The sequence below is a fragment of the Anser anser genome, assembly GCF_964211835.1.
Source record: "Anser anser genome assembly, chromosome: 1".
Taxonomy (NCBI): Eukaryota; Metazoa; Chordata; class Aves; order Anseriformes; family Anatidae; genus Anser; species Anser anser.
Window position 1 is genome coordinate 121,753,483 of NC_139720.1, and position 16,140 is coordinate 121,769,622.

The window sequence follows — 16,140 nt, forward strand, 5'->3', positions numbered from 1 at the left end:
TGCTGGGTGCGTGTTGGACAAACTTCCCTGTGCTCTTCCATGTCGGTACTCAAAATCACACCAGCCTGCCTCTACCAGGTCAGTTGCTTGTGGATTTGGGATGTTGTTTGTTTTAAGAAAACCCCAAACACCCTCCCCCAGCCCGCAGAAGAAAAAATGACTCAAAATTGCCACTTTATTAGTACTGGATAAGAGGAACCTGTGTTCTCTTGAGAGCAAGATCTCCTTCCTTCTTCCTGAATGTGAAAAAGTACTCTTCACATCACCGTATTTCCTTTTGAGATTATTAACAGCCTTAATAAAGTGCTCCCTTTCCCTGCATGAGCACAGAGCCTATTGTATTCTTCTTCCCTTCTCCCTTCTCCTGAGATTTGTTGTGATAACAGGAGACTGGCCTGTCTGCACTGCAAGTCCCTTGGTCTCCCAAAGGGAAAGTAAGCTCTTTTCCCTGAGACCCACCATTCCCCAGATTGTTTTCTCTGAGACCCACCATTCCCCAGACTGTCTTTTTCTTTCCCCACGTTGGTCCTGAGAATACCACTCCGGTCAAACTAATAGTTCTGATATATGAAAATGATAGCCATTATTTCATCTTTACTCCGCTCCTCTTTTTTTTCTTAATAATCCAGTAGGATGGCAAAATTGGCTCACTGCCCTGTAAATACTCTGCATCTGATCATAACAGAGATGCAGGGACATGCACTCTACAATGCCATTCACGCTGCTGAATGTCACACATTAAAACTGATATGCTGCTGTGTCGCTTCCTATTTAGAATTCAGGCAATTTAAATGTTTCCTTCACTACATTGGCAGCATCATAACTCCAAATTTTAGCATTCACAGATTCAAAATTTCTTATAATCAATGGATAAGTTTGATAAATTAACTCCTGCTGAGACAGAAAAATGACACTGTTGCCTTCACTGCTGGTGTGCAGGTTTGTAGCAGCCTGAGTGCCCCTTTTGCTTCATTTTCTTTTTAGATGGAAATTGGAGGTGCAAGAGAGAATGAAGTTTATTTTCTTGTAAAACAGTCTTTGTTCAGGCCTTTGGCTTTAAGCAAAGTTAAAATTCCTAACTGCCTGCTAGAGCATTCATTCTCCTGAACATCTAAAGATCTCATCCCTAATGTTTTTCTTGGGGCCTAAATTCCACCTGGCAGGTAAAGACAGTACATGGTTTTGAATTTAAACAGCAAAATTTAGAATGTTAATCCATTCACTTTGTAGGTATATAGGTTCCATAATAACTTTCTTTTCCTGTGGGAAACATACTCTACCTTGCTTTGTGTGTACATGGCTAAAAGACAGACATATGCTGGTCACTTCTTCCTCTTTATAAATACCTTGAAGGATGTCAAATGATTACCTGTTGCTTCCTTTATGCTCTCAGGTATGCATATCACTATCCTGGTGTGCACAGTGAAAAGAGGGTTTGTACCTTTCTTTTCCATGGGGGGTTTTTTCACAAAGGGTACAGAACCTAGATACTGTCAACTACTAGACCAAAAATGATATATTTTTTTCTTTTCCCAGGCGTACTTAGAGAATCAGAATGGAGATTTAATCATGGTTTCTGCCTCACTGGATAGCACAGCAGCATTTCCTCAGATCAGTGGCTGTAGTACTGCAGTATGACAAATGATGCAGAGTTCATCCAGCAGCTCCCACATCCATAGAGTCCCTCACAGACAAGGCTGTAGCTTTGTAGCAAACACTTGAGTTTTGCTTTCAACATTTTTTCTCCTTTACAGTTCTTCTCCTTGACCTACCTTTCCTCAGTGTACATTTCCTGCAAGAATGCCACGTGATGACTCATATGCTTTTTACTTTTAATACACACATATGTAAATATTTGTGGACAGCATGGGAAAAATAACTCTGGCGAGCAGAAGAGACTACATTTTTTAAAAAACTTTCAGTGGTTTCTTCTTTTACACAGAAGGCATAACTTTTTGAAGGTTTCTGCAGAAAAATGAACTGTAGGGCTCTGGCAGCATGGAGCCTGCAGTGAATGGAAGGTTCATGGGAACAGAGCCTCCACAAGCATCATGACAATGCTGGCAATAACATGCAGTGAGAGTAATATTCAAGGCATCTAGGGGTAATTCCTTGCTCCACTGTTTCCCTTTTTTTTTTTTTTTGTGACTGGAAAAACTCACTCATGTGAACTCAGCTTCTCTACCTCTTTGTAGAAGAAGGATAGAGTAATCTTTATTTCATCTATTTTTAGACCTTAAGGTCTGTCCCTAGGATTTGTCCCTAGCTCTGTATTTGTACTGTGGTTTCTTTAATAAGGAATCCTGATGTTTGGATTAGCCTTTTGTATTCCATAGAAGTATCTCCTATACCTGTTTCCCCTATGGAGGAGGAAACTGTCAATGAGTCTCCAAAATTAGTGTGCTGTTTTCTAAGAATACAGCATGCACAGCATGCCCAGGCTGTGTGTTCATCTGGCATCTGTGACCAGCTTCCTTCAGAACATGACTGAATCTACTACTGATATACTATCTGATTATTTTATTTTATTTTTTGTGGCTCATATATTGTCATGCTATCCTTCTTACCTTTCAAAAAATGATATAAAAATTACTGATCAGATAAGCAATTTTCAATCTATTCTGTTGTTTAGGATAGGCCATATTTTTATCTATTTCTGCTACATAAACAAAAAAATCAGTTAAAGTAGAGTTAGCATACTAACAACTATGCTAACAATGCCTAATTCTTGCTAGCTGCTACACTAGGTTATCACTGGATACTCTAATGTGATGATAGATCAGACCTGCAACCAAATAAAACATGCTTTGGTCATAAGATGAGAGGAGGTGGATAAAAATAGGTTGTGATTATTTATTTATTTATATTTCTTTGTAAAACATATTTGCTTATCTGGGTGGTCAGCTCTCCATCTGCAAGAACACATTTGCAAGAATATGTGGTTGTAAATTGGGTGCTTGCTTAAACAATCTTACTAGTTGTGAATTTAGTTCTTACAGTTAATGTGCAATACAGTAAACAGAGTGGTGGTGATCATTGTATACAGTAAAAGTCTAGACTTTCAAGCCACACAAAATCAATTTATTTTTAGCAAAATAGATGCAAAGAGACTCCTCATATATTCATATCAACAAAAAAGTGTTATCTGAGAGGATGCTCATTTCTTTAATTGGGTATGTGAGTGTTTCATAGTGTTATCAATTTTCTCACCTTCTTCTCTATCATGAAATCTAATCAGCTCCCTTCCTTTACTGTTTATGATTTTTCCTATAAATGGAAAGTCCTTATTAATGGGAACCCATTTTGTCCTTCTGAGTTACAAAGCTGCATGACAGTTGAGTCTTAGTTTAAAGTCTTCCTTGCAAGGTTTTCACAGAGATCTTATTGACAATAAGGTTAAATCACAGCTTATATAAATCATTAGCAGGAAAACTCCAGATCCTGTTGACCTAAGGCACAATGAATGAAAAAAAAAAAAAAAAAAGAGACAAAACCTTAAGGATGCTTCAGAAGTATAGCCAGCCATCTTTATTAACACATAACAGAATCAACCAAGCTTGCCATGAAAGATTCTTTATCAAAGCAGCTGTGTAGATTTGTTATCTTTGCTCACATGCTTCCATAAATCCTTCATCACCTCATACTGTGGCTGCAGCAGAAACTCTGGATCTATGAATTTAATTCTCCTGTCATTGCATGGCCAACTGGGAGACCTTGTGCCTTTGCAGATCTTCCTCAGGACCAAGTTTTCACATGAAAATGGCTTTCCAGTTGGAAGGAACAACCGATGGCTGTACTGGGATGTTCATCTGGAGCAAGGGAGGTGAGGTTAAATGCCGTATACATCTCTGGATATCTGTAAGAGGCAGATTATGGTAATATCAGGACATAAAATGACCAGAAAATAACTTTTATTTTACTAGCCTTATTTGAGTAGTTTTTATTTGTTTTCCTAATCTGTATTAAAAATATTTGGTGGCAAGAAGAGGGTAACTGTAAACATGTATCAGCAAGGATTTTAATGAGCCAATGAAGCAAATTAATTCATTACATATGATTGCATGATTAAAATAATAAAATACCAGGCTTTGCCTTAGAATATAGAAGTTAGTCTGAGTATATATGCAAGCCTGAGGGGTTGAGTTCATTATCTTTTTGTGTTAAGTGCTGTTTATGTGAATTGTATAAATAGCATATTAACATATCTGAACACATTCTATAATTCTATGATTTATTCTTTGATTTTTGGAATTTGGAATTACAATATAACGACTTTTTTCACATGTATACAGCCTTGAATAATATATATATACATATATTTTTTTTTTTTCTGTTGACATAATGTCTTTTAAGCTTGTGCTACTCTTGTACAATGTCATGTATTATAGAATCATAGAATCAGAAACACAAGGTTGGAAAGGACTTACAAGATTGTCTAGTCTAACCGTCCTCCTATCACCAATACTACCCACTAGGCTACTAAATCATCTCATAGCACCTTGTCCAGGCGCTTCTTGAACACCGCGAGTGATGGTGACTCCACCACCTCCCTGGGCAGGCTGTTCTAGTGCCTGACCACTCTTTGAGAAAAAAAGTTTTTCCTGATATCTAATTTAAATCTTCCCAGGTGCAACTTGTGTCCATTTCCTCAAGTCCTATCATTAGTTATCTGAGAGAAGAGGCCGAACCCCTCCTCATCACAACCTCCCTTCAGGAAGTTGTAGAGTGCAATGAGGTCTTCCCTGAGCCTCCTCTTCTCCAGACTAAACAACCCCAGCTCCCTCAGACGCTCCTCATAGGACTTGTGTTCCAGACCCCTCACCAGTTTTGTAGTCCTTCTCTGGACACGTTCCAGGGCCTCGATGTCCTTCTTGTAGTGAGGGGCCCAAAACTGAACACAGTACTCGAGGTGCAGCCTCACCAGAGCAGAGTACAGGGGGATGAACACCTCCCTAGTCCTGCTGGCTACACTATTTCTGATAGTTCGTGTCATGAAGAAAAGGCCTACTTGTTGAAGGTGATGTGTTTCATGAGGCTGGCACAGCCAATATTAAAAGCCAAAATATTTTCACCTGTTTTTAACATCTGAAAAAAAAATACATACATATATATATATAAATTGTTCAAACCTCCCATTAAGTAAGTGCCAGTTTGCTTGTTTGAAATGAAGTAGAATTTCTGATCTCATGAAAGTATGGGAGACATTTATTCTCAGTGAACAGTGAAAATGCAAAGAGTGCTTGTTGAGACTATATGATGAAAAGGTACTGCATTCAGAGTCCATGTTGCCAGCTACATAGATTCTTCCTTTCTTCTTGGTTAAGAGTTAAGGTAGTTGAAATATTTTGCATATCAAAAGAAAAATCCTACTATGTTAAACAATATGGACCAAATGTTGCAGTCCTTTAGGCCAAATAAAGAATGTGTAAGTAATTTTATTCCCACATAATTCATCTGGATTTATTTTGATATAAGTTGGGCAGGATTTAGTCACTTGGGATGCAATACAAATTTTGTAATGCATTAGCATTTTTTCAAGTTACCAGTTTTATTCTTATTTGACTAGTTAAAAACATGACCCTTAATTTATTACAATATAACAAAGTATTCTTCTCCCCATATGTCTGTGGATTCTACTTGTTCACTTTAAATGAAAACAATTTCAGTCAATGTAGCAGCAAATAACTAAATATTCATTTTCACTGGGTTATTCTATGTAAACAGGAGAGTGGCAGTGTTCTTTTATAGCCACCTTCACTAAAGAGTCTTTCTGATTCCACAGTGTTCTGTTCCAGGATTCCAAGAAAATACCTCTTCAGCCCTCAACATATATTGTAGACTTCATAATCAATGTCAGTATAGTTCGTTTGCTTGTTACCATTACAAACATAAATGGTGAAACATATTTATCTGTATTGTTGGAAGAATCCATTGAATGGATCACACATTTATAGATGAATATCTCTTCCTTCTTGGAGTACCTTGGAGTAAGTTAATACATCTAAGCATTCAAATAAGATTTATTAATCATTAAAATTTTAGCCTCCAGCCTGTGTTACTGGGTTCAGTGACAAACTTGATTAAAACCTAAATTCTGACTCCTTGCAGGAGGCTATATGGTTGTCTGAGGACTAAAATCACTACTCTTGGAACTACAATTGGACTTCATTTTAAATTGAAGTTAAAGGAAGATTAAGTATTTTTCCTCTACCACAAGATGAGAGGTTGGATATGCTAATAAAGCACCATCCCAGGTCATAGAGCTGCCAATCCTGTGTTTTAATGACCACTAGAAACCACTAGAAAAGTTGAATCTACAGCAGTGTATACCTGTTTATATAGATTTATTAATAAGAGTTATGTGAAATCTGTTATAATATTGTAAGGACTTTACAGGAATATAAATGGAGAGCAGAACGGAGAGCATGGTGGAGTCTGGTTAGTGTAGATGCTAACGTTTGTAAGGTCATTCCAAAAGTGAATGAGACTCCAACAGGCTTGTGAAACATTCTGACAAACTTTGGCCCAGAACTTATATACTACAGGCTAGAACAAGGGGTTCTGCTACAAATCCTTCTGCATCTCCTTTGAATGTTGGGCAAAAACCTTTTTTTACATGTTGGAGAAAAGTGAATTGTTCAGAATGTTATCTTTTGTAATGTTTTTGTTGTAATGGATTCCTGTCACTGATCATAATATGACTGAATGGTGGTATCTCTATGGCAAATTAAAAACAAAAGTTGAATGTATCCTAATCTAGAATAAAATAAATAATCACAAAAGAAAATTTCTAAAGAAAAAAATACACTTCTGGCAATCTACAATTTCTAAAATTAAACATTTCTCCTTAATGTCCAGATACCTACAATTACTCTTACAAAGTAAGGCATATTAAAGGAATAAGGATTAACCAATAAATCTGCGTACACACACACACACACACACACACTGCTCTTCCTCCCTTCCTTCCTCCCTTCCTTCCTCCCTTCCTTTCTTCCTTCTTCCCTTCCTTCCTTCCTTCCTTCCCTCCTTCCTTCCCTCCTTCCTTCCTTCCTTCCTTCCTTCCTTCCTTCCTTCCTTCCTTCCTTCCTTCCTTCCTTCCTTCCTTTTTCTTTCTTTCTTCTTTCTTTTCTTTTTCTTTCTTTCTTTCTTTCTTTCTTTCTTTCTTTCTTTCTTTCTTTCTTTCTTTCTTTCTTTCTTTTCTTCCTTCCTTCCTTCCTTCTTTCCTTCCTTCCTTCCTTCTTTCCTTCCTTCCTTCCTTCTTTCCTTCCTTCCTTCCTTCCTTCTTTCCTTCCTTCCTTCCTTCTTTCCTTCCTTCCTTCCTTCCTTCTTTCCTTCCTTCCTTCCTTCTTTCCTTCCTTCCTTCCTTCCTTCCTTCCTTCCTTCCTTCCTTTCTTGCTTTCTTCCTTTCTTTCACAGAGATGGCCAGAACAGTTACTGCAAAGAATTTGAAAAAACCTTCTTTTCTCCACCTTTTTTTCGCGGTTTGAAAAATATCAGCCTCCGTTCAGTCTTTCTTTTTTTTTTTTTTTTTTCCTTTCTATACCTTTTTTAAGTCTTTGTCCTTCAATTCCATTATAATTTGTTGTCTCATCTCATATTCAGCTCTCCCTGTTCAGTTACTTGTCCCTCATCTCTTTATGTTTTACTTTTTTTTTCTGATCTATCCTGCTGTTCTCCTCTTTTATGATGTCTAATGGAACTTGTGGTAGAACATCTTTTGTCAGGTTTTTATTTGATTCTTATCTAATCATGGATATTATTTTTAAATTTTACATAGAAACATGTTTGGCTAGTTATATTTTATGAACTGAAAGAAAAAATTCACTTTGCAGCATGCTGTGTGAGCAGAACAAAGGAACAGCTGTGAAGATAAATGTACCATAGGCTCTTCATAAACTCCATTTTAAAAGTAAGTTTCTCAGACAGCCCAACAGGATGTCCAAACTCAATCAAAATGTGTCAGGCTGCATGCTTGACATTTCAACACTAAAAGGAGCTTACCCTAGTTTTAACACATAGAAAATGGATTATGTCATGTCACCAATGGAACCTGGTTCCGAGAGAAAGTTTGATTACATGCTATTATAAATCTGGTAGTGAACTGACTTTCAAAGTCAATATTGATGGGCAAATTAGTAATTCTTTGCCAAAGGCTTAGGGACTGCTAATATTGAAAGTGTGTCTTATCTAGTTTTCCATTTTTATATTTAGGACTGTTACAAAATGAGGTAAATTTTGGGCAAATCACAGTATCATAACAACCCATCACATTGCAGCTGGGAGAGAAGAAACTAATTATGTTTTCTTTTCTCATGGTTATTCTATAAAAATAATATGAATGTAGTGATGAAGCACTGAAGGAATGTGTGAACTTTGACAATGTTAAATATTTAAGTTGATTTTTTTTTTCCTGTATAAAAATTATCAATGTAAGGACTCCTTTTGTATTCTAGGCAGCTTCCCAAACTTCTGCTCTCCTGTTCGTCAGAGCAAGGAAAACTGGAGAGGACACCTGCCTGCTCCTCAAAGGCTTTAGTGGAACTGAGCAGCAGAATTGTTTGTAGGCTTGAAAATCATTCTGCTCATTATTCTGTCTGTAAACAGCCTCACATCCATGGATGGTCACTGATAAGTACAATAACGATAAAATGAAAGCCAGGAGGATAAACAGTAGCACTATGCTGTGTCTCTCATAGATAGATTTCAGCTTAATCCAACTAAAATATTTATACGAATTTCATGGAGAAGAAAGGAAGGAAGGAAGGGAGGGAGGGAGGGAGGGAGGGAGGGAGGGAGGAAGGATGCACACACCACCACTGCTTGCAATGACATAAACACACTGTTGTTACTGGGTAGGAGCTACTTAAGCCATTTGTTAAAAAAGGACCAAGTGGCATACCAGAAGAAAAGAAATATGGGGAGGAGATGCATGGTTGCTAATCTTCTCATCTAATGTCAAGCTAATTGTCATCTAATTCCACCCCCCCACCATGGGCAGGGACACCTGCCATTGGACCAGGTTGCCCAAAGCCCTATCCAACCTGGCCTTAAACACTTCCAGGGATGGAGCATCCACAGCTTTTCTGGTCAGCCTGTTCCAGTGCCTCACCACTCTCACAGTGAAGTATTTCTTCTGAATACCTAATAGAAATCTACCCTCCTCTTGTTTGAAGCCATTAGTTCTTGTCATATCACTACACTTCCTGACAAAGTGTCTCTCCCCAGATTTCCTGTAGGCCCATTTTAGGTTCTGGAAGGCTGCAGTGAGGTCTCCTTGGAGCCTTCTCTTCTCCAGGTTGAACAACCCCAACTCCCCCCGCCTGCCTTCATTAGAGAGGTGCCCCAGTCCTCTGTCCATTCTTCTGACCCTCCTCTGGACTTGTTCTAATCTGTCCTGTTATAAATGTCTTAAGTGCCTTAATAATTTGATGCTTCAGCTATTGTTACTCAGGAAAAGCATGGTCTTTGAACAAAATATTTGTAAAATATAAACCACCTGAATGACCAGGATAACCTCAGCTCAGTTCTGAACTAGATAAATTCACCAACGCTTTTCTCCCAATGCATGCTTTGAAAAACACAACACTGTGTTTGAGTGCTCAGTTAGACAAAAAAAAGCACTGTTTTATAATAAATCTAGTTTATGATTAGTCACACTGTGATTTATATTTACTTCTGTGACAGCTATTTGAATCATCCTATTATCCTACAAAGAGGTTTAAAATGGTCTAATACAATATTTTGAAATTGCTTAAATGGTGTGTTGTACACAAATTCTGATAGAATGTTTTCAGTGCACCTTAATTAACACTTAAATTTGAAATGCACAGAGTGCAATCTAAGAGATTTTATGCCATTTAAAGGAATATAAAATAAGATTCCTAGTGAACTTATACAATTCTTTTTTCTTATACATCCAGGCTTGAATTTGATCTTTCTGAAGTGCAAAAATTTTAATTTTCAAGCAGTACAGCAGTAAACATAGAATTCATTCAGCATTCCTTTATGAAAAAGGACACCTCTTGTCCTTCACAAGGTAGGAAAAACTTACTTTCTATAAGTAATTTTGATGTATTTGTTTCTGGGTAGTAGATGTGGAATGCTTGGAACCAGCTGTAATTCTCACATCTGCAAATCTGTGTCCCCTTTCTGACATTTATGTTTGGCCACTACTTGCATGATGGTAGGAGAAAGAAGCATATGGATTGCTCTGTATATCTTAGCTCTTTGAAATTTAATTTGAATCTTCTGTGATTTTGTCTAGTCACTGACCTCTTCACTTTTGAACCTAATTCAGTAAAGAATGGGATGTAACTATAACTCCAGCTAATAGCAATCTAAGGCTTGTATGGTATGTCTAATTATTACTGCCTACTTTGATATAGAGCTTCTTGAAATTTAAATTTTCAATAAGATTTTTCATTTACAATTTAAATATGTTGAAATGCACCCAAATATTTTTTCTGCCATTTTAACCATCTCTGTTTAAGTGGTGCATGTGATGGAGAAGGGGAGGAAGGGAGTCATTTGTATGTGAGGGAGGTTCCATGGCCCAGTGATATTCTAGGGCAATCCTTGACACGTTACTGGTGTTTGCATAACTCTTCAGTATGAGGACTCTGTTTCATCTATGATAATGAAATCAGTGCTTTTGAACAGCTCTCAACTTTCCACAGGGACCAGCTAAATATGTAGTGTAGGTCTGGCTCAGAATTCCTATAACCACAAAATGATTTTGTCCTGGTACTGCTCAGCACGATCATTCAGTGTGGTTGAAATGGCTGACACTTGCTTTGTTTTTCAGTCTCTAGAGGAAGGAATAAAAAGACTTTATTTGGGCATTTCACTGTAGAAGCAGTCATCCAACAAGCTCCACACAAAAACAAATTGTTTGTTTTAAAGAAGTAGGGATTCTACTGGATGCATGTTTAATTATTTTAATAGAATTAATTCCACTATTTATATTTAAAATAGCTTAATGGGAGTATATATAGATGTTGCTTTTATAATAGGGGAATGGTAAACGCAAATATATGGGATCTTGGAAACCATTAATTACTATTGTCATGCAACATATGACACAGCACGGGATTAATATTGAAATAGTGTCAACCACATCAAACCTGGAGCATGTTAATGGATTCCCCTGTGAATATAGTAGGCCAAGACTAATGCATTGGAATCAGGGAAACTAGAAGATACACTAAGAACTGTGGCAACAGAAGCTTGAGTCTACTCATGGAACTAGGCTAAGTATAAACAGATATAAATGAAATTTCCTTGAGTTGCCCGGTATATGAGCTAATCTAAAACAAAATACCCATCTCAGGAGAAAACTGAAAAGAATTTTATGTCATTGAGAATATATTTATCTGTACTAATTTAGACATAAATCATAAACATCTCCATAAATTTCATACCCATAGCTGCTATAATACTTCTTCCTTTCTAGCCTATTCAAAATGAATAAATTATTTCTTGAATGAGTATGCAAAATATTCTGGGAATTTAATAATCAGATGCAATTGAAACAATGGAGAGCTGTGAATTCCAGTTTTAACTGAGCACCTTCTGCTTTATTTTAAAGTAAAAGCACTTTTCAGAGTTAATGTTTACAAGTGGACTAGCATGCTCTTTTCTGACACTGTAACTTTTAAAGCCACATGGAAGTAATTGAGACATTTGTATGTAAACCTGAGGTCAGGTGTGACTTCAGCACGGAGGCTTTTTTTTTTTTTTTTTTAACAGAGAACTTAAGAAGAGCACCTCCCAACTTCTTCCACCCACTTCAGCTACAAACAAGTGGGTTCTTCATCACATTTGCAGGGAGAAGCTTGACAGGTCAGGTTTACTGTGATGTCTGCTTTTCTTTCTCAGTATGAGCAATTCTTTACACAAAATGTTTTCAAGGATTAGTACCCTCCTGCTTTGTTCGTTTTTTTGTTTGTTTGTTTGTTTGTTTTTGCTAAGCATCCACAGAGTTATTTTGTTTCTGGGGGTGGTGGTGGTGTGCCTTTTTTCTTTTTTGTTTTTGTGTTGGGGGTGGGGAGGGAGAAGGAAGGCTTGTGGTGTGTTTTGTTTTTCCCTTTCACAATCTGTGAGGGACTTTTAGTGTTCAAGGGAGCTTAAATCCTTTCTTCTCCAAAGGAAATCTGGCAGAAAACACATCCGGTGGCAACATCTTCCACAGTTTAATTTTGTCTTCAGCAAAATAAGATTTGATGATTACAGCTTTATAATTAACTGAAGTTAAGAATGAAGAAGAGTAGAGTCACTATAGGTGCCCTAAATAATCAGAGGAAAGAAGAAGAGAAAATAGAGGAGCATGAGTCTCCTCTGTGGTGGGAGGATTAGGAATGGGATTAGTCTTCCATCTTAAATGCTGTACAGAAATTGCTAGAATCAGGTGGATTTAATTTGGACCAATACTGGCAGAATTATTATTCTGGTATTATTAACAGGGGTAACTATTTTCATTGTCAGAAAATCTCATACTCCCTCTGCATTAAACAGTACTTTTCTATGAGAACTTTTGATCTGCTGTTCTAGGCAAAATGGATGCTGTTTTCTTTTCACCTGAATATATTATGGGTAATTAAACTAATGAAAGTTAATTCGGTATAACATGAAGCCAACTTGATAATAAAAGACTCATTTATTTCAAACTGTGATCCCAAAGAAGGGATGAAATATGCTTGTAATATAAAACAATATTTCAATTAAAGTTCTCAAACACTGCTGTTATGTATCTTTTAAAAATTCTAAGCATTTTAATATGGGTGGTTTCTGTACTCAAATTTTTGTCCCTGTGTTGTATCTTTTCCACACTTTCAGCTTCGCCAGTGACTTTCCCTGGTTTCTGATGCCTATCTTGTCCATGCCATGAATTGTGAATTAGGACAGCTGTCAAATGCCCCATGCTCTCCCAGAACAGCTTCTCTCCTTTCTTGAGTTCACTGGGAAAGACAGGCCTATAGCATTGAAGAGGGATGGAAAATGTGAGCAAGTATTTACCTGTTCATATTTCTCTGTTGAAGGATTTATATTAGAGTGAGGATGGACCTAAAGGATTTGGGGATGTCAGAACACAGAATTAATTGTATTTCAGGAAATGGAAACCTGAAGATGAATATTTCCAGGCAGAGGAGGACTGAAGGAAGACTGTTACGCCAAAGATTATGGGCATCGGGTTGTAGTGCTAACATAGAAGGAGAGGAAATCTTCACACAAGGCTTGGGCTGGGGAAGAATGGGGCAGCTCGCTGGAGGCTGAGCATGCCCTCTGACAAACACAGGCTTTAAAGAAGGGTTTGAACTCCTCTAACTGTTCATTCACTCTGTGTGTGGTAGCTGATTTACAGCATTTAGTGTGTGAGCACAGAAAGACAGGACATTACCAGCCCAGCTAAATGAATTAGAATTCAATTAGAAGCAGAAATGCAGGTAGGGAAAATACAAGAGGTTTGTATTGGGTTTAAATGTTAGCATCTTGTGACTTGATGTGAACTTGAGCAGTAGGTTTTAAATTAGCTTATAAACCCTCTGTGTTTAAGAGGAGATTGGGAAACATTTGAGTAGAGGACACACATATATAGGGTCACAGGGCTGAAATATTTACATTTTACTCTGGCAAAACTCTCAATTTTGTTAGTAAGGTTTGTTTCAGGATTATTATATAGTTGCTTCTAACACAAATGCATTTTACATGGCAATTATTTTTGAACCACTGTAGGTATAACTGTTAATGGAACTCAGTCTTTTGTCTCCGCAGCAGAGAAGGCAAGGGCTCTGCAGCTGCCTTCTCCCTGCTTCCTCAAGAGTTGATATTTAAGAGCTTGCCAAGCCAAACAACCTTAATTGCAGTGACTCTTTCTTTCTTATTTCATGTTAAGCATAGTCTTGCAGAACAGTGCAGAACCATAAGACAAGAATTATTGCACATCTGACTGTTTCCCTCTGTGACTTGAGGGAAATGCAATAAAATCCCAGTTCACCTTTGCACACATGCAAAGAAGATAAGTCTTTATCTGTCTTTCAGAGCTGTAACGTGAAGTAATTTGGCACTGGTTGTTTCTCAGTTCAGGATATTTGGGATTGACTCTCTTCCCCTTACACCTCTTGAGGCTCTCCTTCCTCTGCAGGCACTCACACTAAAAGAAAAGGAACTATAAGCAAGGAAAGTAAATTACAGAACTCTCCAAATGTTGTGTGTTTTATTAATAGCTACAACTACAGTTGGTCTTGATAAAAGAAAGGAAATTTTAGCTGCTTGAGCTTGAATTTCTGTTTCGTTTCCTTGTACTTCTGAACAAATTTTCTCACCGACTTAGAAGTTTTATATGGTAGACTAACTTTTGAAATATGCAGAATATAAAGAAGTACCCAAAATGTCCAGTGTGAACACTCCAAGAAGCTGAAACGTAATTTTCATAGCTCTCTCTTCACTGGCATTGGAGAGCACTGACGAACCTGCAGCTTCAAATGCACTGTGTTCTAGAGCAGTGGCTGGAGAGCATCACAAGTCTTATACTCAGATTGTCTAGTTACTCTCATTGCATTGGTACTCCTGTGTAAATTTGCCATTGCAATGCTGCTCTGTCAGTCTTTCCATTCATCCTGTCTACAGAGAACAAATATGACTGCATTGTGATATGACTGCATCCCTTTCTAAAATATGTGCACTGTACCATTCTTTTTCTATTCCTGGACTGCTGTTTGATACAGAGTGCTGTGTCAGCAGCCAGCAGATGATGTGTGTTCCCTGTAATTCAGTTGCCCAAACAGAAAGAACTGCTTTGATCATGTTCCCAGCTGTTGAATAAATTGGCTACTGCTGAAATATAATGGGACTGGTTTATGTTTCACATCATTTAATGTACTGGAATTACTACCAGAAATAACTATCATAATAAACTTGAAAGTAATGACAGTCATTCTTCCTTCTATGGAAAAAGAGCTGCTAAAATTGCACACATGAGTTTCCTTCCCTGCGTTTACATGTGGTCCTTGAATGTATCAGGTGCACAAAACTTGGATTCCTAACTTAGAGTAGAGCTGAAGGCTTTGAACCTAGACTTGCTCTCGTTCTTGAAATGTCTGTCACATAAATGCAAAATTTAGGGCACATTTCTCTCTCTCTCATGCGCGCGCACACAAACCTCTCCTTATATATCTTATAATGCTATATCCTTGCAAGTCTTGAAGAAAAGCAAAAGTTAGCAATCTCAACACACCAAAATCAGTTTTCTGCTCATCTAGTTATTTCCGTCACTAATAACCATGCCCACAAAATGCTAACAGATTTGCAAGTTTCCTGATCAGCAATACAGAGTTATAACTGAACTACCAGAATAATCCATTCAACTGAAGTAATAACAAAAATATGAGAAAATTGTGTCCCCTCGCTTTTTTTTTTTTCCAACTGCTATTGGGTTCTTCACAAACAGACTTTTGTGCTGTTCCCACTAAGTCCACTGAAGTTCATAACAGCTTTCATACTATTTTTCATGTATTGTGGAATAGGTAAGCTCATCCTCTCAGGCTTATTCTCATGACACAGACTATCTGTTGAAATGATTGAATCATAGATCTGCTTTAGCACAGCATGCTACCTAAGTGCACACACAGCGATTCAATCAATGTCTTTCCAGAATTTTCCTTTCCACAGCTTGTGCTCTCCTCCCTGTCCCTCAAATCCCATGCATGCTGAATAGTGCAAATCATGGAACTGGTCATTGAAAGTACTGTCATTTGTTCTGACTGACTGACTTTTTCAGTAAAAAAACAACCTCTCTCCCAAAATACTGAACACTCATTTTTATCTAAGAACATCACTCTCAAAATTGACAGTTCTTCTAATGTTTTCTGAAATCATGGCTAAAACAACTATACTTTTAAAATTTTATGGGATGTTTGAATGTATCTGTCATTTCTTTTGAAGAAGGGAAAATGACTGGCAATCCTTCATATAGGGCTTCCAAGAACATTTAACTAGGTTTTTTGAAAAGAAGTTACAGCAGGAAAAAAGCAACAAGCAACAAAGGAGTAAAGCAAAATTTAAGGTTAAAAATACATGAGAGAATTAATTATGTATTAATTTCTATATTTAAAGTATGCATTAATCTGGGGAAAAGGTAAA

The 16,140-nt window shown here is 37.3% G+C and overlaps 1 long non-coding RNA gene across 1 annotated transcript; it reads left to right on the forward strand.

Moving 5' to 3' along the window:
• The first annotated feature begins 8,463 nt into the window (after nucleotides 1-8,463).
• Nucleotides 8,464-15,395, forward strand: LOC310888771. The gene is made up of 5 exons (XR_014576150.1): nucleotides 8,464-8,563; nucleotides 9,924-10,039; nucleotides 11,752-11,844; nucleotides 12,838-13,001; nucleotides 13,112-15,395. It is a non-coding gene; the product is annotated as an uncharacterized lncRNA (long non-coding RNA).
• The last annotated feature ends 745 nt before the right edge of the window (nucleotides 15,396-16,140 follow it).